The 21,921-nt window shown below is 36.9% G+C and overlaps 1 protein-coding gene across 1 annotated transcript in view; it reads right to left on the minus strand.

Moving 5' to 3' along the window:
* Positions 1–21,921, minus strand: part of LOC307153186 (coagulation factor XIII A chain-like) — a 131,389-nt gene that overhangs the window by 13,504 nt on the left and 95,964 nt on the right. The gene's annotated exons all lie outside the window — the stretch shown is intronic.

A 21,921-nucleotide genomic window follows, 5' to 3' on the forward strand; every position in this document is an offset into this window, starting at 1 on the left:
TCTGATTATTATCAATAATGCTTCCTTTTTATTCCAGGATACTTTGATAAATAGAAAGTTGAAAAGGGCAGCAGTTAGCTTTTGAAACAATGTGAGTTACATAATCAGCTTACTTTTTTCAAGTAACTAGTAAAGTAATGCATAACTTTAAAAATTACAACAAAACATACATTTTTCAGATAAATAATGCAAGTAACTTTATTTTCCCTGTCCCCGTGTTGAGATAAATCCTGAGTAAGGCCAGAGGCGTTGTGTCATTTACTCTTCTCACTTGCACACAAAACAGATTCAGTATCCCTCAAAATGAATGAAAACAGTGATATGCTCACTTTTTATGCAAACCTTCAATAGTTAAATATGTTAACTATACTTTATGTATTTAATCTCACTTTATTAACCAATGTCCTTGTGGCTGACCTTGACCTTGGCAAAATTGACATCACATTTGTGTTTAATTGTCTGAAGTAAGAGTGTTGAACTTTCTTCTGATTCTTCTGATCCACAATGGCAGCACAGCTGAAAGGTTTGTTTGAGCTGCGCTCTTTACAAGCGTGAATTGCATTTTCTTATTCATTTCACTTTTGGTGTGAAAGGGCCTTTAAATCTGCGAAAATCTTTTTCTTTTTTACTATCTATTTTTCTTTTCTTGAAAACAAACAAGCAAGCCCAGTCCAACTGAGAAAAAGTGATGCAAAAGTAACATAATGCATTACTTTCCATTAAAAGTTTCTAAGTAACACAATTATTTACTTTTTTAGGGAGTAATGCAATATTTTAACGCATTACTTTTAAAAATAACTTTCCCCAGCACTGGTAATTTTTTTTTTTTTTTGCTTAATAGCAATTACTTTTGCTCAAGTCTCAAATCTCAAGTTATGTGCATCTAAAGTGGGAACAATGAGGAAGTCTACACAAGCTCAATAACTGAAATAAATCACCCATGAGTTGGATGAACATTACAAAGTTTCCATTTTAATATCCATGTGCTACATAAAACCCTGATACGGTAACACTGAATAGATGCAAATCAAGATTCCCAGCAGAAATCTGGTAAAAACAACTAAACATTTCTTTGTAACAGAATATAATGAAATGTTTAGATTAGAATGCATATTTCAAACGTGCACTTTAATTTGGTAATGACATGAAATATGCAGAAATTAGTTAAAACCTAGTTAGAGTAAAAAACTAGAGGAAAGTTATTCCTAACTGAAAGCTAGAGTCATTAAAAGTGTAGAACTCACGGTGTGTGTAGAAGAGTAGATGTTCTGCTGAGGTGAGGAGGCTCCAGGCTGATGTGCTCATGAAGAGCCTCATGCTGATTAATAAAGGCTCAGGACTTCCTCTTCCACTGGAGAAAAACACATCCATGGAACCAGAGCGTCCGAAGTCGAGATGATCCCAAGATCAGGTCAGTCCGACATACAACTCTGTGACCTTGCTTCTGATTCTTGATGACAGCAGCATATTCCAGACTGTAAATAACATACAGATGACAAAGTAGTCATCATGGTGTGAAAATATTAAGCAAGCTATGACAGTAATTTAAAGATTTATGAACCATAACGTTTATTCATTATTTTTGTTAAAGTCAACCATATTTCTATTTTATGTCAAAAGAATACAATAATTAATTGACAATTCTTCAAATTCACCACTTCATTTACTGGTCGAGGTATTCTATTTCCAATTGTCCCTTATTTAGTAAGGTTTACCTTTGAGACCTGAAGCTAAAATAAATAAATAGCACTAACTAACATGAACTAACTATGAGAAATATATATTTTTACTGCATTTATTAACCTTAATGTTAGTTAACAAAAGTGTGCATGCTCATGTTAGATCACAGTGCATTAACTAATGTTAACAGATACAACTTTAGATCTTAAACATGCATTAGTTCATGTTGAGACAAACATTAAGAATAAATACGGTAACATTTTACAATGAGGTTCATTAGTTAACATTAGTTAACTACCTTAGTTAACATAAACTAATAATGAACTGCACTTCTACAGCATTCAACATTTACTAATACAATATTAAAATCAAAGGTTGTATTTGTTAACATTAGTTAATGCACTGTGAACTAACATGAACAAACAATGACCAGCTGTATTTTTATTAACTAACATTAATAAAGATTAATAAGTACTGTAACAAATGTATTGATCATTGTTAGTTAATACATTAACTAATGTTAACTAATGAAACCTTATTGAAAAGTTTTACCATAAAGGACCGTTAAAGTGTAGAATTGTTCATTGTTAGTTCATGTTAAATGATGTAGTTAACTAACGTTAACAAATTGGTAAAGTGTTACAAATAAAACAAAACAAAAATCATAAAGTTCCCAAAAACCATTTTATCTCTTATAATTCTTAAGAGGTTTTATGTTTCAGTTATGTTGATTAAGTATACACATGCTTTTTTCATTTTCTGAACACAATAAGTTGTTAACAAAATATTATACTTCAGATTTGAAGGAGGTCAGAGTGTGTGAGATACTGTTCTTAGAAAAGTATTAAAATGATAATTTATTATTACAACTTAATTGCATAAATATATCTTGTCCTGTTGGATATCAGGAAGTGTCTCAGAGGGCATTTAAAAAAAGTATTGTTTGAAAATACAGGAAATGAAACTTGTGACATGATCTGAGATTTTTGACCCGAATGAGAAGTTAAGTTGCCTTGCATGTTTTTGAAAAAAATCTGGTTCCAAAGAAACCTAAAGACACATTTGTTGGAAATGACATTGCTCAGAGGCCTGCGTCACGAAACAGGTTTATCGAATTAAAGGAAACCAACGTAAAGAACAGTAACTAAAGTCATTTGTTAAAAATCCAAAATTATTATACAGAAATCATCCATTCATGTGTGTAAATTTGGTTAGTCCGGTCGAGATACACCTTGATTAAAACTTTAAATCCCACATCCACCAAATCAACATTTTCACCAAAGATGGACTATAAACTCTTCTCATCATCCCACTGCTCGAGTCACATTTAACATTTTAATCAAATAAAAACTATATTTTCTAAGAATGGTTACATAGCGAACTGCATATTATAAATAATTTATATAATTATTATAATGATAATAACAGTCAGTTAGGTCTGTGTGTGTGTGTCCAGTTTCAACACACCCAAAAGTTATGGAAAACATTAGTGATAATGGCCTTACAATAATTACGATGTGTTTTCTTAATTTTGGATTGTGTTGCAAGCTGTGCTCTTTAATATTTGCACATTATATTAATTGTGCCTGAATGCATGTGCAAGAAATGTATTGTATTTAGTCATAATTTATGTGTAGCCTATATACCCACTCATCAACCCAAATACTTCTTTTTATGATTACCAAAATGTACCATTTTTCACATTTTTACCATAATAGTGAAGTCATCAAAACTATGAATCAACACAAATGGAAGAACAGGAATGTTAAATCACAAATATATTTGTTGTCCTTAAAAATATATAGCCTATTCTGCGAAAAAACATTATTATGAGAAAAAAGTTGACATTATGACATAAAAAGTCATAACACAACTTAACACGTACATGAATTTTAATCGTTTACTTATTGCCTACAGTATATGGTTCCAGAGCCTATATTTTACCAATTCACAGCTACATCTTATTATTATGACATTTTATGACTTTTAATATCTTATTTTGTCTTAATTTCATAATTTATCATATTTTGCAGGTCTTTAAAAAAAGCAAAAAAGTTTTTAAAAACTCTGCAGATATCCTGCGTGAGAAAGCGAGCTGGATGGTACTATTGTGGCTGACACAGGACAATGCATCAGTAGGTCAGTAAAAAAGAATAACCCCACAAGAGGGCGCACGTAGCCTGGGTGGGTGTAAACGCTTGGCAATGCAGTACCCGGCCATTGCCTCTGAAAATGTTGCTAAAATGCAAGGCTGGAATATGAGGGTCGATCATCTCGACACAACGTCAGTATGGCAAGTATTCATACTTATTTTGGCACTTACACCTGCTTGGCTTAATCACGGAGACGTACGTCCTGCTCATACATGTTGGACTTACCCCTCTTTAATATTTGACATTTTGTGCTATAACAACTAAATTAGCAAATGTTTCAATTTATTTCCTATAATAACACATTGGTGGATGCATCACCATCCAATATTTATATCTAAATATGTTACAGTTTAAAAGTAAATCCACATTGTTGTTAAGGGGGGCATCTTCCTCAACAACAGAACGATCCAACATCCCTCGCTGCAGCGTTTTCATGGTAAGGTTCTCTCAAAGTTATGAACAAACATTCTTCCAGTAACGTTAATGAAACGTTAACTGGTCTTTACACATTTTGATGGCACATGATAAAAAATATTCCACATAATTTCTTGGCTCATTTGGGAACATTTGTTGATTTATTGATAATTCCCCCTTCCCCGACCCCAAAATAATTTTTCAAAAATGTCAAGAAATCATTAAAGGGCCCCTATTATGCTATTTTAAAGTTTCCTAGTGTTGTTGTGGAGTCTCCTACAACATGTTTACATGCATCAAAGGTAAAAAATAAATTAAAAAAATGAATAAAAAAAATCTGTTTAATTTCCCTCATAATATACATTTGCACATAACCTAATTTTCAATGATTCTCAAACGACTCGTCAGATGAATCAATCTCTCTAAATCCCTCTTTTCCGCGAGCTACTCTGCTCTGATTGGCCAGACAGCTCAGTCTGTTGTGATTGGCCTAGCGCGTACAGCGCTTCGAAAACAAAACATAACCGCCCATTTCCATAACAACGTCAGCTGTCCTGAGGCTTCCTAAACCGTAAACTAAACACAGTAACGAACAATGACGTCGATTTGACCATATCAATGCGAGCACGAGTCCGATGATGAAACATTGGAAGAATTCATTCAGACCGAACCTCCATCGCAAGGACAACTCGAGCAGGACGTTTCTCAGTGATAAGCTACTCAGTTTGAGGTACATTGTATGAGATGTTGCAACTGTAATTCCTCACCATCAGCATTAACAAGTGCGTGTCCATCAACAAACCGATTATTTTACTTGTACTAATTTATTTACAGAGTATTTTTCTAATATATTGCGGTGAATACGTGGAAACTGTATCAATAACAGTGCATGTATGCAATGTATACATTAGCCGAGCTCTAGAGTGATTGATTTGATGTAACATAAACGTTTGTAAAACAAATGAAGAGTTCATAGATGCAAAAGCCTCTAATGGCTCGTTTCCACTGAGCGGTACGGTACAGTACGGTACGCATTTATTTCCGTTTCCACTGTCAAAAGTTGTGAATGTTGATCATTTTTATCAAGCTTGTATATTTAAATTCAGTAATTTCACTTAAATGACCATTCATAGGTAATTTTCATTGTCATTTAAGTGAAATTACTGAACTTATATACGAGCGTCATAAAAATGATCATTCTAGAAGAATATTTCAGATGGCACTTAGAGGCTTTTGCATCTGAACTCTTCAAATATTTCCTCAAAGTAGTGAGAATGACAGACAATCTGCATTAATAGACACAGTTATAGGTAATAGTGGTCCACAACTGATTAGCAGAAGTATTTCAGTAAGACAGTGATAACGTGAGTTAGCCAGCTAGCAGATCTACACAATATAAAACTCAAAACTACGTTTTTTGAACACCATCTTTCAAGAGTAAAAACGGTTTGCGAATCCTGCATTGAATTCCGAGATTTGAGAAGCAGTCGTCAGTAAAATAAAGGGGACACAGCAAAAGTTTAGGATTATATACTGCTGTGATATCGTGGTAAAGATGAATTTTAACCACTGATTCTTCACATGCTCGTCCTTGGGCAGTGAATAGAAACTGGCTTTACCTTCACATTGTAGAGCACAGCGTCTTCTTGACATGATGCTGTCCAGTATCCACAGGAATCAGCTGCAAGTTTGAGGTTGAAGTTTTCTCTGGTGTCTGCGCGTGCAATAAGTGGGCAGGCAATATGCTTATGTTTCATCTTGACGTCACAACGAAACGGCTTATGACTCGTTTGAAAAACAATTAATTTAATTGACTCAGAGTCGACTCTTACTTTTGAAATACAATAACTTTATATACGGTGCACTTTCAGATTCAAAACTTTGCAGGATGTTTTCATTCACTGAGAGCTGTGTTACACACTACATGAAAGGTCATTTTCAAAAATCCATAATAGGGGCCCTTTAAGTAAAAAGGGAAAAACACTTGAAACACATTGATATATTTGATTTGATACAGACAGACATAGGTTTGTATCATGTAGTGTGTCATGTCATATCATGTAGGCTACTTCATGTATCCTAATCATCCCCATATATATACTGATTGGCTGTATCACACGGTCTCCTCTCCACCAAATAGCTGACGTTCGCACAACATTGCCCTAAGGCAACAAAAAGAAAAACTGAATTTGTGAACATGCAAAATAAAAAAAACTTCATAAAACCTGCCAAAAGGCTTCTCTACATCTTCATACACACACACATATTTTTATGTACAGTTCATGTCATTTTAAATAAGATTACTAATGCAAATAATCTTGCCTTCTTCTCACACCATGTGCTCTTGTGACCATGTGTCAGAAAAGGACGTTCCACCTTCAAACGGTGCTTGATAGTGACTCCCAAACCTTATTGGACTGTTCTTTGATACTTTTTCAAACATTCTAATTGGTTGCAATCATTTAAAGTAACATGTACTGAACAGGGCTTAAGAAAACTTTCCGTTGCCTGAGGCCAACGCTGTGCTGTAGAGGGTTAATAATGTCGGTAACACTTTACAATAACGGAGCATAAATAATCATGTACTAATACCTTAATTAATAGTTACTATGATATAAGATATGATATAATATATAAAGTAATATATAAAGTAATCATGAACCAATGAAGAGCGATCCTTAACTACGACAGGAGTCATAATGATTCATGCATTAATAACAGCAGCCTTAAACATGTTAGTTCATGTTTGATAGTTAATGCATTAATTAGCATTTAGGGGTAAACTAAATCAATCAGGCTCTGTAAGAATAAATAAGAAGTAATCTAAATTTGAATTAAACATATGATGTAATACTGCCATAATTTAAACTGTAATATCATAATCTGCCATCTGCAGTTTTGTAACAAATAATTTAAATGGTACATGATTATTTAGCCATTAATTACACAGATCCGTCTAACCAAAAGTAGAAAATAGACTAATAACTACCACTAATAAATGTAATTTGATCTAAACCGTTTTCTTCATTTAGGCCTATGTTTAGGTTTAGCTACTTTTCTTCCTGGAACTACAGTATGTAGGGTTTGTTTCTGGTGAGACACTCATTAGTGGCGCACTTTGCGCTCGCTCGGCATGTTAGTTGTGTACATATGGCAATGCTGTCATTTTAATCTTATAAATGTTGACTGCTTTGGTAAACAGAATTAATGATTAAAGACATGTTTGCATGTATCTTGTATTTGGGAGTTTTCAGGAGGCTATGTTCTAGGGGTGTGCCATATCATACCGTCCATGATAACACCGGTATATATTTTTACATGATAAAAAAAGTGTCATATCGTGATATCAATGATATAGCGACGCGAATTAGGCTAACATTCCCTAGTGCGCACAACAACATTTTCCTTCATGATTTATTTTCAGACATCATGAGAATAACGTTATACTTGGTATTTTAACAAGAATATCTATTGCAAGAGCTCTTTTCAGTCGCTGCTTTCTTTTCCTCGTGATTATTTTCTTTTTTCCCTTTGCAATCCGCTGTAAAAGTATGAAAAAGGACAACATATACTGCACATTTGTGGTCTGTTCCCCCGAATTTAATTTATGATATTCCATTAATAATTCACTGGAATGCACGAAGAATCTCTCGTTATACTCCTCAAATCCTCACGTCTCTTTCCAGGTTTGTTTTCACAGGTAAATGCAATTTAGATTAATGAGTAGATTAATGTCATCTCATTGTGACACTTTTTTAATGTATTGCGTTCATAGAGCGAGCCTTTTTCACTGATTGTTTACAGCTTAAAGGGGGGGTGAAATGCTATTTCATGCATACTGAGTTTTTTACACTGGTAAAGAGTTGGATTCCCATGCTAAACATGGACAAAGTTTCAAAAACTAAGTTGTACGTTTGAAGGAGTATTTTTGGAACAAAAATACTCCTTCCGGGTTGTCACAAGTTTCGGAAAGTTTTTTTCGAGTATGGCTCTGTCTTACGTAAGATAGGGCGGAATTTCCTTATATGGGTCCTAAGGGCACTTCTCCGGTAAGATCGCGGCCGCGCGCGCACTCGTAGACCAGAGCAAGAGAGTGAAAGCAGTTCGCCATCAAAGCGCCCTGCCCGGCTTTTGGGAAGTCAATGTCACCAAAGAAGTGTGTTTTTGGTTGCCAGGGCAAGACAACCCTGCACAGATTCCCAAAGAACCCAGCGTTAAGGAACCCGTGGATGGAGTTTGTTTTCCTGAGCATAAACGGAGTTGTGTAAGACTGTTGTTCCCTACATTTCGACGATGATTGTTTTATAAACAAAGCCCATATCGACGGATTTGCAGATCGTCTAATGCCACGGTTGTCAAACTGGGGTACGTGGACTGATTTCAGGGGGTACGCGAATTGCCGGTAATCTTGACAACCGCACTACCGCAGTTGTAAAGCGCCACCGCGGTGGCTGAGTAGCACCAGCGTGGTTTGCCAAAAAAAAATGAATGCTGTTTTACATTAATATTATGACACACAAAGCTTTGTTTACAAAAGAAATAATAGGTTAGCAATTAAATGTTATATCGCAGCCATGGAAAAGTTTGAATTCATGACGAATGAGAGAGTTGTGCGTGAGCCCATAAACTTAAGCTTTTTCGGCTTTGAATTCTGGTTTGCAATCTGGTCATCCGATTATTAGCGAATTTAAAAATATTCCATTAGTTATTCCTTATAGAGAGCTTGAACCGTCTACTTTTAAACAAAACAATTCAAAACGAAAATAAACCGACTAGCATATTATGCATGTAATCCGTATGAAGTGTGCATTTCTCTCTATAGGCGCGTTCACTGCAAAGATGACGAGTCAGCATCGTCAACAACTAACTAACACTGACACAAAAAAACAAACACTTTATTAATAAACTATTCAAATGTCTCATTGCTACATTTGACACATTCATAATCATTACTTTTGCCGGCTCTTTGTGAGAGCTGTTATGTGCGTTATTGGCAGCGTCACCCTCTGGTTACATGAACTCGTCACCACCGCATCAGCACCAGAACATGGAGATTTTATTTTAGAGAATGATCGCACAACAGACATTAGAACATTAGATATTCTATAATTAAATCAACTAATCGAATATTCAAAAATCGTGACTCATCCCTGCATGGAATCTCTTGTTTCTTTTCCCATATCTTCACTCGCGTCTCACCCATTTCCAAAGGGGATTATAAACGTTTCTTCCTTTGTTCGCTTTTAGGTCGATTATTTTCGTATTCTTTACTGTGTTAGGACAGATAGCCTACACTTTTACTTGTACGTCAAATTCTTTTTAACACAGTTTGTGCTTGTTATTAGACATATGATAATTGGTAAGGCGCGTCAAGTTCGATTGTAAAGCGCGTTTCACACGCGCGGGTGATTTTAGTTTGGCTTTCTCTGGCAGCGCGCAAACATAGCCTAAATGCCATATCAGTGGCTAAATGCCCTTGTGGAAGATAGAATTCGCTCTTCATACCTTTTACAAGTAGAAAACATGAAGATATCAGAAAATAGATCGATGGTCTCTTTCCTGCTCGTGTCCCACATCCCTCTCAAAGAGCAGAGCGGTAGGCTGTATCACGCGTCTTTGTGTGGAAAATTTAACGAAAGTTTTTATTTATTTATTTATTTTTAAATAGATTCAACTTTATTATATTATGTAAGTTACCAGTATTTACTGATATTTATTTCAGTGCTTTACAGGCTTTAGTGTGTTGTTTCTTTGTTTTGTTTTTTTATTTATTTCAAAACAACCCCCAGACCACCACAACACCGCCGGTATTTGGGTCCATTACTACCGCGGTGGTAAAAAAACTGTCACCGTCACAGCCCTATTTGTATCATATGTTGACTTTTGATTAGATTTGTATCATATGTTTATGATTCTATTCACTATTCTCGACAAAATTGATAAAAATAAATATTAATAAAAAAAATAAAAACTTGTTAACAATTGGTGGTGTTGGGGGTACTCCGGAAGATCTATAATGTCTCAGGGGGTACATGCCTGTTAAAAGTTTGGGAACCACTGTCTAATGCTTAAGGATCGAGCAGTCACAATGATAAAGGTTCGCGGTCGTGCGTTGGAACCGGACGGTGAGTAAAACTGTTTGTTGAACAAATGTCTCTGTGTGTTGTCACTAGCTTGGCGCGTTAGCACAGCTAAGCTTCGCCCACAGGGCCCGCCCCCAGCCGCTCGTTTTTTTCCGGAAAGACTCGGTACAGTCTATCTTTCTGTTAAAAATTTAATAAAACAAAAGACTTTTTGGAGATATGAAGGATGCAATATTACTCTATAGGTACTCAAGATTAACAGGAGATTGAGTGAAAATGAGCATTTCACCCCCCCTTTAACGGAAGTTACACCCATAATTTGCACAAAGCTTCATGGGGCGTAGGAATAAGGTGGATAACACCAAAGTCATTAAACGATAACTGTGACTAAATAAACATGCAATATCCATGACGAAAGACAAGTCTACATGTAGTTAAAAAAAAATGTAAACTTGACCAAAATCACTCTGTTTTTGTCAGGAAAAAAAAACTAAACAGACGACAAACAATTACAGATTGTTTTAAAGGTGCTCTAAGTGATGTTGGGTGACGTCACTTCATGTTGACGTTTAAAGTATTGTCAAACAAAACGGAGGCTAGCTAGACCCTCCCTCCTCCTCATCCGCGCACTAACCCCCCAAACCCCACCCCCAAATTCTTCTTGTCGGTTATTGGCTGGAGCAGTTTGTTATGTTTCGTGGTGCGGGTTATCCCAGTTTGTTTTTCTTGCCGTTTGTGGAGCCTGGGCTGTCTACAGAGACCGCGTTTTTTTACAGTGTGTTCAGGGGACAGGCAGCTAGCGGATGGTGAGGAGATGTTTGCTGTATGTGGCAAAAAATGTTTTGGCCTAAAAAACGCGTGACATCGCTTAGAGCACCTTTAACAAGCCGCTTTACGAGCATTCATGCGTGCGGTTGCCAGATTTCAACAAATTAAATCCCCCAATCAGAGCTTTTCTGTTAAAAGAACACGTTTTCTTCCCGGTATTTTACGTAACCATTGCAATCTGGCAACCCTGCGCGCGGGATCTTTCTAACATGATAAGTAGTCACTGCAGTTTAGCGATCTCCATTTGAGATCTGCTTAAATGAATTAAGTGCCATTAGGTCGGTCTGTGTTCCTTCACGAGCCGCTTGCGCTGTTTGCTGCGACTAAATCTGCGATCAAACCTTCTCAGTGATGAACTGCAATAAATCCATTTTGTTTGGATCGCTGCTGTTTGTTTACATTTGTACTTAAAATTTTAGGTCATTTTTATTAGGTGACAATATTGTGCAGACTCCTGAAGAGTTGCAAGGTTAATTTACTTTAGTTATTGTTAAACTAAAATGTCAAGGAGTTATGTTGTACTTTTACTTAAAATATCCAGGGGAAACACTACCAACTTGTACCAAGGCTACTTTTTTACTTTGCTTACATTTGACTCATGCTGTGTGACTGTCACTACTATTGCACCATGATGTTATTCTGTCATCAATGACAGTAGCTCATTGGAAAATAATGGAAAATGCCCTTCATTTTGTTTGCACTAATAAATGCTGCTGCCTGCCAGCTGCAATCACCAATAAAACGTTGTTCTATTTATTTTCTTTTATATCATCATAAATATCATTATTGCAAATATTCTTGAAATATCGTGATATAAAAGGCTGTATCGCCCACCCCTATTATGTACAGTAATTAACTGTATTTTTTGTTGTTTAAATGTATATGCTTCAATTAGCATTAGCTTATAGCTTATGTCCTATTTTACATGTAAACATGCCTTATGTGTCTTTACGGGTATGTTTGGGCTTTCTTTTAAGTCCATATATGTTTAATTGTATAAATTAAAATAAAAGAACATACTTTTTTTTTTTTTTTTTTTTTTTTTTTTTTTGTACAATGGGTGTAAAGGAATAAGGATGACACTCTTATTGTATATGTTCATATTTTAGTTAATGATTTGTAAGAGCATCATTGTGTCATGACTTTGAGGAGGTGTAAGCTCGCGCTCGATCAGCCCAAAACCGGCATCCGACCACCGCGGAAGGTCTTAACGTGTTACTGTCCTTTTCTCGAGGCAAAGTATTTTCTGATTAAATGCAATACATTTGAATATGTATTCTCTCGTTATTTCATCTGACTCCATAAATGAAAAGGTTTTAATGATATCTGTGCATCATTAAATGTGAGCGAATGTTTGACTATTCCTTTTAACTCTTTAATGAAAATAATGCCAAAGTCAGTTAGAATAATCAAATGTAACAATTTATTATGTCAGGTAAATGTATCATGCCAATTTCATAATCAATTCAAAGATAATCGATACAAAACATCAAATGCTCTGGAATAAAGAGAAGAGATGCAACCCAACATTAAGAAATACATGAGGCTGAGAGGTCTCACTCTCAGCCTCACGGGCTAATCTGAAATACAGAAAGGCCCCGAATCACCGGCTGCATTTCATTATATAGACAAACTCTTTAACATGGAAACATTTACTAACAAAAGAAATTTGCATTCAGAGGTTACACCTTTGGGTATAGGGAGACCATTTGTCTAGAGGCCAACCCCTCCTTGTGTGCCAGTTATCCATAAACTCTTAAAGGGGTCATATAATGCCATTTTTGTACAAGCTAATGTGATTCTTTAGGGTCTAAATTAAAAGTTTGTAATATACTATAATTAAAAATTCTCATTAGTATTGTAAGAAAACACTAATTTTACCTGGTCAAAAACAGCTCTGTTTTCAGCACGCCGTTTAAGTGCATGTGTCTTTAAATGATAATGAGCTTTGCTCACCCCGCCCCTCTGTTCTGTGCGTACACCGTTTGTAACACAATAACACAATAACCATAACGCGTTGTTCATTATAAACGTGGGATTATGAATTATATTGAGAACGTCGTACATAGAAAACATGCCGTAATGTACCCTGAGTGTAAACAGCCGCATTCATCGTGAAGCGTGCAGCAAGCGATTTGCAAAGATTAATATAAATATTAATATAAAGGTTAATAAAACGTTATACTCACTTCTTCCTCTGGAGGTGCAGCAGGAACACGAATAGTTGGTACTGATCCTTTTTTCAGGAGCAGCTTCTTAGCAAAACCAGCTTTATACTGACCTCGTTTGTAAAGCAGTCTGGTGTGTGAAATGATTTGCGCAAACATGAAAGCATTGACGTTGATCGTGGGGAATATTCCCTTCGAAAACAAACTCAGCCACTGCGTCTTCAGCGGTTCAGACTTCTAGGTTCCTTATTACACCCAAGAACAGAACACCACAATCGCTTAGACGCCATTCTGCTCATGGACAATGCTCCAGCGTATCAACAATGACCGCGCCGACTATAATTGACAGCTCGCTCACGAGCGAGGGCGGGTCTGTGTTGAAACGCTGCTGTCAATCAACAATCGTGGGAGGGGCGTCGATTTTGTGACGTCACAAAATCGAACGGCTTGATTTGAGAGAGGGGAAAACATATAAGAAGATTAAAAAAAAAAAAACACTGGATGGATTTTTATCATTTTATGATGGTTGTGTACAGGCACTGCCAACACACATTTCAGTACAATCAACTTGTAAAAGTGCATGTACCATTAATTATATGACCCCTTTAAAAACCTTATTACCTTTTGTTTTACTTATTTGGAAATTAGACATTTGTACCAGTCGCACTGAGACATTTTAAATGATACCAAACATGAAAAATACTCTGTGATAATCTTTCACATTAAACTATACATTTTCTTGGGTGATTTACATGTGGTCTCAGCATGTGAGAGGGGGAGTGAGGAAGAGGGGGAGAGATGTGTTCTGAGGTGAGACTTTGCCTCTCAAATGGTGAGTTCAAATGGTAATTTCCAGAGAGGTCCTTTGTCCTCTCAGGGTCTGGTTGCTCTTCAAACAGACTGTCCGGCATTTCCTAATTTCTCAATTCTTACAGAGGCACATCATAATTAATTAATTATTAACTAACCATACACTAACATTAACTAATGGCTTGTCAATGCATCATTATGTCATGACTTTACTTGAGGGGGCACATCACTACTAACTCATGATTAACTAACCATACACTTACATCAACTAATGGCTTGTTAATGCATGACTGTGTCATGACTTTACTTGAGGGGGCACGTCATAATTAATTCACTGTTAACTACTTACCAATTTCAGCTCATGATTTATCATAAACTTACTATCAAATACACATGTACTACAACTCGTATTCAGCCCAGTTAAGTAATGTTGTGTGGCTTTTCAAAAAGTCAGAGAACAGAGGTAGGCTATAGTATCATCATGGTGCCAATCCATGTGTCTGGATGGAGAGTGACTGTACTGATCCCAGCAAACGTTCCCCTGACTGTAGTTCATGTTTCCTGTTTGGCTATTTTTTTGGGAACCAATTCCTCAGGAACTGTTGTAAGTCACAGTAGGTTTAGTTTGATGGGAAAGATAATATCACAAAACAGATTAGGAGCTTTTAAGATAAATTATTTGTATATTTAGCGTTTTCCATGTTTGATAAGGAGGATCAGTGAAATTAATGAAAAACGAATCCTGTGCCTTTCAGTAATGTTTATGATGAAGCTGCTGATGTCAATAGTTTAAATTATGACTAATACATTGTTTAAATGTATTTCAAAGTCAAAATTTTCTTATTTATTCTTACGGAGCCTGATTGATTTAATTTACCCCTAAATGTTAATTAATGCATTAACCATCAAACATGTACTAACATACATTAGTATAATTATGACTCCTGTCATAGTTAAGGATTGCTCTTCATTGGTTCATGATTAGTTCATATCTTCACTAATCATGAGTAAATGTAGAAGTAACTATTAATTCAGGTTTTAGTACATGGTTATTCATGCCCTGTTATTGTAAAGTGTTAGCATAATGTTCTCAAAAGGTTAGCACAAAACTGTTTTGTCGTGTCTTTACAAAGGTCGCTTAGGATGCTCCCATGAGAGAGCATGGTGTTCGCATCCTCAACTATTTTGACGACTGGATGATACTAGCTCACCCTCAGGAGCAGTTGTGCGAACACAAGGACATGATGCTCAGTCACCTCAGCCAGTTGGGACTTCGGGTCAACTGGGAAAAGAGCAAACTCGCCCCCGTGCAAAGGATCTCTTTTCTTGGTATGGAAATGGACTCGGTACACCAGACGGCACGCCTCACAGAGGAACGTGTCCAGTCAATGCTGAACTGCTTGAATACACTCAAGAGCAGAACAGCGGCCCCACTAAAACTTTTTCAGATGCTCCTGGGGCATATGGCATATGCCACCACCACCAGTTGGGGAGCCAGGCCTGCAGTTGCGGGGAGTTGTTAGCAGTACGCCTTGCGCTGGGCCGCCTCAGAAAGCCGCTACTAGGCAAGCACGTACTGGTCCATACGGACAGCACTGCGACCATTGTGTACATCAACCATCAAGGTGGTCTACACTCCCACCGCATGCCACAACTCGCCCGCCATCTCCTCCTATGCAGTCAGAAGCATCTGAGGTCTGAGGTCGCACCGTGTCACTTATATACCCGGCGACGACACCCTGTGGCCCCGGGAGAGTGGCGTCTCCATCCCCAGGCGGTCCAGCTGATATGGGACCTCTTCAGGGCCTAACAGGTAGACCTGTTTGCCTCTCCGGACTCGTCCCACTGCCGGTTGTTCTAATCCCTGACCAAAGGGGACCCTCGGCATGGATGCACTGGCACACAGCTGGCCCCAGGGCCTATGCAGGTATGCGTTTTCCCCAATGAGCCTTCTCGCACAGACACTGTGCAAAGTCAGGGAGGTCGAGGAATAGATCTTGCCTGTTGCCCCTTATTTATGGAATTATTCTTGTGCCAATAATAATGAACATAGCTTTTCAAGAAACTAATAAAAATATAAATTGAAACTGAATAAAATATCTTTGAAACTGAAAAAGAATAAATCGCAGCCAATTTTTTTGACTTCGTTTTTAATACACTGCATGTTTTGCTAACTATTTCTCATATTTCAATCGCTGATCTGAACTTACAAATGTGCTTTCCAGAGTTTTCATTTACGCTTCTGAAGTTTTCGTTTACGCTTCTGGAGTTTTCGTTCGCCGTTCTGACACATTTCTCTCGTGGGGGCGGGGCTAGTGGCAGTGTGTTCTCATTGGCTACTAAGGTTTTGACTGACAGCTTCTTCACCTGGAAGTGAAGACGTCAGTGGTGTGTTTATGTGTGGATTTAAGCGTCTGTAATCGCAGCTTTCTATTTCATTTTAGTGATATTAAGTTAGGTTTGTTTTTTAATTTGATCTGTATTTACCTGCTGCTACTACTTAGTCGACAGAGGCTTTTAGGAGCACAAGAGATCTATTCAGTCTATTCAGGTGTAATTGTAGGCCTACATTAAAGTACTGTATATGATACTTGAAATATTGTAGTGTCCAATGTTTTCTGAGAATATTTGTTTATTGCTGATGATTCTTTTCCATGTTAGGCTCTGATTAGGTTGAGCTGTTACAATTTAAAGAGAATACTAGCAAACGTGTGTGATATATTCAGCCGTCAAGAAAGTTTCACTTCAACCAGGTAATCAAGGTTGGCAACCATGGCTATCACGGCTATCACACTACTCATTGTTAGCATGATATACATTTACACCATCAAAATTAATGATCACTTAAATAAGAGTAATTTAAACAATATGAGAAAATTACAATTGTGGCCTGCTGTCAGATACAGACCTCAAAGGGCATTTCACTACATATGTAACACAAAGAATGTTCTTGTTGCCATTTTTTTATTGATAATTGTATTTAGTTATTTCATTTAATTAATACTATCTTCTAACATTTAAAATTGTAAATATATTTTAACAATCATCAACCGTTTCAGTTGTGACTTCTACAACCAGTTAAATGAATGTAATTGAAAATATGAATTCAAATAAATTTACATTCTTTATTGTCACTAAAGCATATACACAAGTATCAGAGTGAAAGTCTTGGATGCAATTATGTTGTGACAGGAAAGACCAGAATCCACAAAACATTAACTGCATAATATACATGTAATGCACAGTATTCTCATGATATACATTTCTATACAAAATGCACAATTACAAATACAGAATACATTTTAAATGATGCAATGATTCTTTGAACAGTTCCTGTTGCAGTACAAGTAACAAAGCAGTGACTGGACACAAGCTGTACAAGGATAGTCCACCCAAAACATGAGGATTCTCTCATCATTTACTCACCTTCATGCCATCCCAGATGTATATGACTTTCTTCTTCACATAAACATAGACAAAGAGTTTTAAGGAAATAATCCATCTCTGTGAGTCCATAATACAAGTGGATTGTAACCCATGTACGTAAGACAGTTGGTCGGAAGTGATTTTTATATGAAGGTATTTTTGGTGCAAAACTACTGAACACATGTGAGAGTGGAATTTGTAGCTGTAGAGCATACCCACACATGTGTATCAATACATTTGAAGTCACAGAGAAAAGTTTTTTAGGAGTTGTAAACTTGTAGATTGTTTTCCTCTCCTACAAACACAACACAACAGTTACACCTTCACACATTCTTCACTGCAGGTGCACAAATCCTATTCTACGAATCACACATGAAGAAATTCATACGCTCACATTTTTTTTGTACAGTTGCTGCAGTGAATATGGTGCAAAACGCATTCACACACCCGTATCAAAAATGTGAAGTCACGGACCAATTTTACACACCCGCAAATTAATATGTGAATCCATACAATGAGAGTTGCACACTTGTAGAATATCTGGTCACAAATGCATTACTTTTCTTGGATAGTTTTCTAACATAATCGCAAGTCCAATTACTTCAACTGTTTGAATCTGCTGCTACGAGTCTCAAACGCATTTTTTTCGCCTTCAAATGACAAGTTCCGCGCGCTCTCACTTTTGCACCATAATACTCCGTGAAATGTGGAGCAAAAGTGATTTGTGCATCTGTGAGGCAGCGGCAGGCCCTGTTAAGAGAGCAGAGAATTTCGGCCAATCAGAAGAGCTCGTTTGAGCCGTCGGCGCACGACCGAGAAAGCGGGGGAAAAAAAAAAACGTTACCATCTTCCCGCGCTGGTGATGTGAAGGACCAATAAAGGTATGGGTTTTTTCTTATTATTATCTTCCCCCTGCAGTCATTCACCGTTATACATTTGTTTAAGTAGTTTTAATATGTGCGCTGGTCGTCTAAGTTGAGCCACATGCCACATGCTACAATGTGCTGCACCAGCTGGAAGGGGATGGTCTACTTGACCTGTCCAGTAGTGTTCATCTATTCAGCTGCCATTATGTTTTTATTCCCCGCTTGCAAGCAAAGCTTGATGGAATCAGAGATGGCTGGGACAATCACCCCCTTTCAACTGAGAGAAATCTCACTCCTAATCAACTGTGGCACATGGGTCTACAGCACAACTCTGAAGAGTACAATGATGAGGTACATGTTTGTTAATTATATTCAAAACAGCATGCATTTGTGGCAGGTGAAGTAATGACAACTTATGTTACAGGATTTGCACATCCCTTTGGTTGACTGGGAAAGTAGTGGTCTTATACCCTGTGATCCCAACTGTGGTGTCCATGTCCCTGAGAGTGACTGCCCTTTGAGACCTGATGACCTAGCTGGACTTAGTGCTGCTGTGGACCCAGTGGGACCCTCAACACGCATGGGAGTAGATAAATATTTAGCTGCGCTGGAGTATATGCACAGCATTGGCTATGTGTAGGGTCATCTGTATGAACTTTATAGGACAATTCCGGTGAAAAATGAACCTAGGGACAATTAACACATGGTTACCGAGTCGATCGTTCCCTGGGATGCGTTTTCATGATAATCGAATGTAAAGAGTTTTATCTCTAAAAACAGATTAGCTTATAACGCTAGTATATGGGGCATAGTGTAAGTAAAAGTAAATCGCTAGTTAATACCACTTACAAGGCTCAAAATGCAAACCGAAGCATTGAGAACTTTGTAAGTGTACAGACAGTTTAATAAGAAGATACTTTATAAAGACAGTACATTACGCGTTTACAGGCAGGAGTCATCTTGGAAAACAGTCTCGACTAGTCGAGCCACGAACGCCGTGCTATGTTAGATTTCACAAATGTAATTCATATCGACCATCTCACGTAGCACGGCGTTCGTGGCTCGACTAGTCGAGACTGTTTTCCAAGATGACTCCTGCCTGTAAACGCAGAGTCAAACAGAAAAAATAAAACCAAACTTCAGGCCGTTGAATTATTAGAAAAATAATGCACACCCGAGGTGTAACGGCCACTCCGCTTCGAGTCGTGACCGCATTACCACCTCGGGTGTGCATTATTTTTCTAATAATTCAACGGCCTGTCGTCAATTATTCCTTACTTAATTAACCTGCTCTGTGACTCACTGCAGCTTCCAATTATGCCTACTGGGCAAATAAAATACCTTTACTTTACTCTGGTATTCCTATAAATGTTACCATCCACCAAAAACAAACCAAACCAAAAGAAAGAAAACTGTACAACTGTAAAAGCAACTGTACAAAAAAATGTGAGCGTATGAGTTTCTTCATGTGTGATTCGTAGACTAGGATTTGTGCACCTGCAGTGAAGAATGTGTGAAGGTGTAACTGTTGTGTTGTGTTTGTAGGAGAGGAAAACAATCTACAAGTTTACAACTCCTAAAAAAATTTTCTCTGTGACTTCAAATGTATTGATACACATGTGTGGGTATGCTCTACAGCTACAAATTCCGCTCTCCCATGTGTTCAGTAGTTTTGCACCAAAAATACCTTCATATTTTAAATAGTTAAAACAGTTTACAATATTAGTATTTCTTTTATCTAGCCTGTTGTTTGACTTCAGAAGGCATTGACTCATCCACTGAGGTCGCATGGGTTACCGTCACGGTCACTGTGTGTGGTTTTTAAAGGACTCGCAGAGATGGATTACTTTCCTTACAATCTTAATTTGTGTTTATCTGTTGAAAGAAAGTAAAATGCATCTGGGACAGCATGAGGGTGTGTAAAATAAGTGAGAATTTTATTTTTGGGTGAACTATCCCCTTAACATTCATATGCTGTTGGTATGCTAATCCAAGATCAGCATAGACTAATAAGAATAAAGGGCAACCTCTTGTGTACTTGTAAACTGTGTTTGTTTTAATCTAGAGGAAATTGAAATATTTGCTAGTTTATAATATTAAAATAAAATAAATCAGGTGTCTGAAGATCAAGATCCCAGTCATTCAAAGGTGATGTGTCTGAACAAAGTAAGATTATTGTCTGATAGGGACAGTGGATCTCTGGTACTATCACTCCATCCTCTGTGTCAGCATCAGAATTTTGTTTATGGAAAAGTTGCTCCACTCCCTGGAAAATGAGAGAGGAAATGTATTATAATCTAACAATACAAACTGCTTTGAGCTCCCACATACAGTAACAAGTTGCAGACTTAAAATATTTATTCCAAACAAATTATATAAATGCTTTAAGGGATTTTACAGTACTAAATATTTACCTCGGAGTCATGCAGCATTTATCATCTATAATACTGTTGTGTAACCAGTAGATGGCTGTATAGCCCTATATATAAACATATGGCTGTGTATTCCCTAGTTGCTGGATGTTTTCATTCATAATTACTTGCATGTATTAAGTTTTTAATTTGGACATATATTTATTATTAAAGACTGTTAAAGATAAAAAATGTTCTCAGAAATGTTCATTTGAAGTGCAATTTTGCATTATTATTGCATTATTATTATTAGTCAAATATGGACACAGAAAAAGCATTTTGTTACTCATACTAGCTATAATAGCTTTATCAGTCATCTTTATCACACTAAAGTAATCAGAATAAATATTGCGACCAGGGCGATACTTCAAAATAATTGAGTGTTTACATATTATGAACAGAGACGTGGTCTGTGGTCAAGTCGTGTCTCTCCTCTTTCAAAAACTCTACATCGCAAATTAATCAGCAATTGAGAAATTCAGGTTTAAATAGCTTTATTGGCATGGTAAAAAAGGCTTTACATTGCCAAAGTTGAATCAGGCAGTGATTGACAGCGCTCTGGTCCTATGGCATCGGTCATTGACTGATACAGTACAGATAATGTACAGTACTCTAGCCCAATGATGTTTTGGGTGGCTGGGGGGAAATATGATCTAATCGAAGACTGTAACTGAATGTAGATAAACAAGTCATGTAATGATTGGGCTAACAGTCAAATCAAGACAACATAGCTGTATAATGTTATGGGCTCTCACTGAGCTCTAAAATGCCTCTCCACCTGAAAAAAGCCATGTACTGTATTACAAATAGTATTAGTATAGTATTAAAAAAAAAATCAGACTTACCACGAGTAGGCTATCCAGTATCCTGATAGCGACAATGACTAATGATAATGATATCATTCGTCTGTACTATTCCTTCTATAAGAAATCATCTCAACAATATAGTGTAGCAGCAAATAAATACAGAAATAAATGAAAATAGAAATATAATGAAATAGAAAGCTGCGATTACAGACGCTTAAATCCACACATGTAAACACAACACTGACGTCTTCACTTCCAGGTGAAGAAGCTGTCAAT

This window comes from Squalius cephalus (assembly GCF_949319135.1).
Source record: "Squalius cephalus genome assembly, chromosome: 25".
Lineage (NCBI taxonomy): Eukaryota > Metazoa > Chordata > Actinopteri > Cypriniformes > Leuciscidae > Squalius > Squalius cephalus.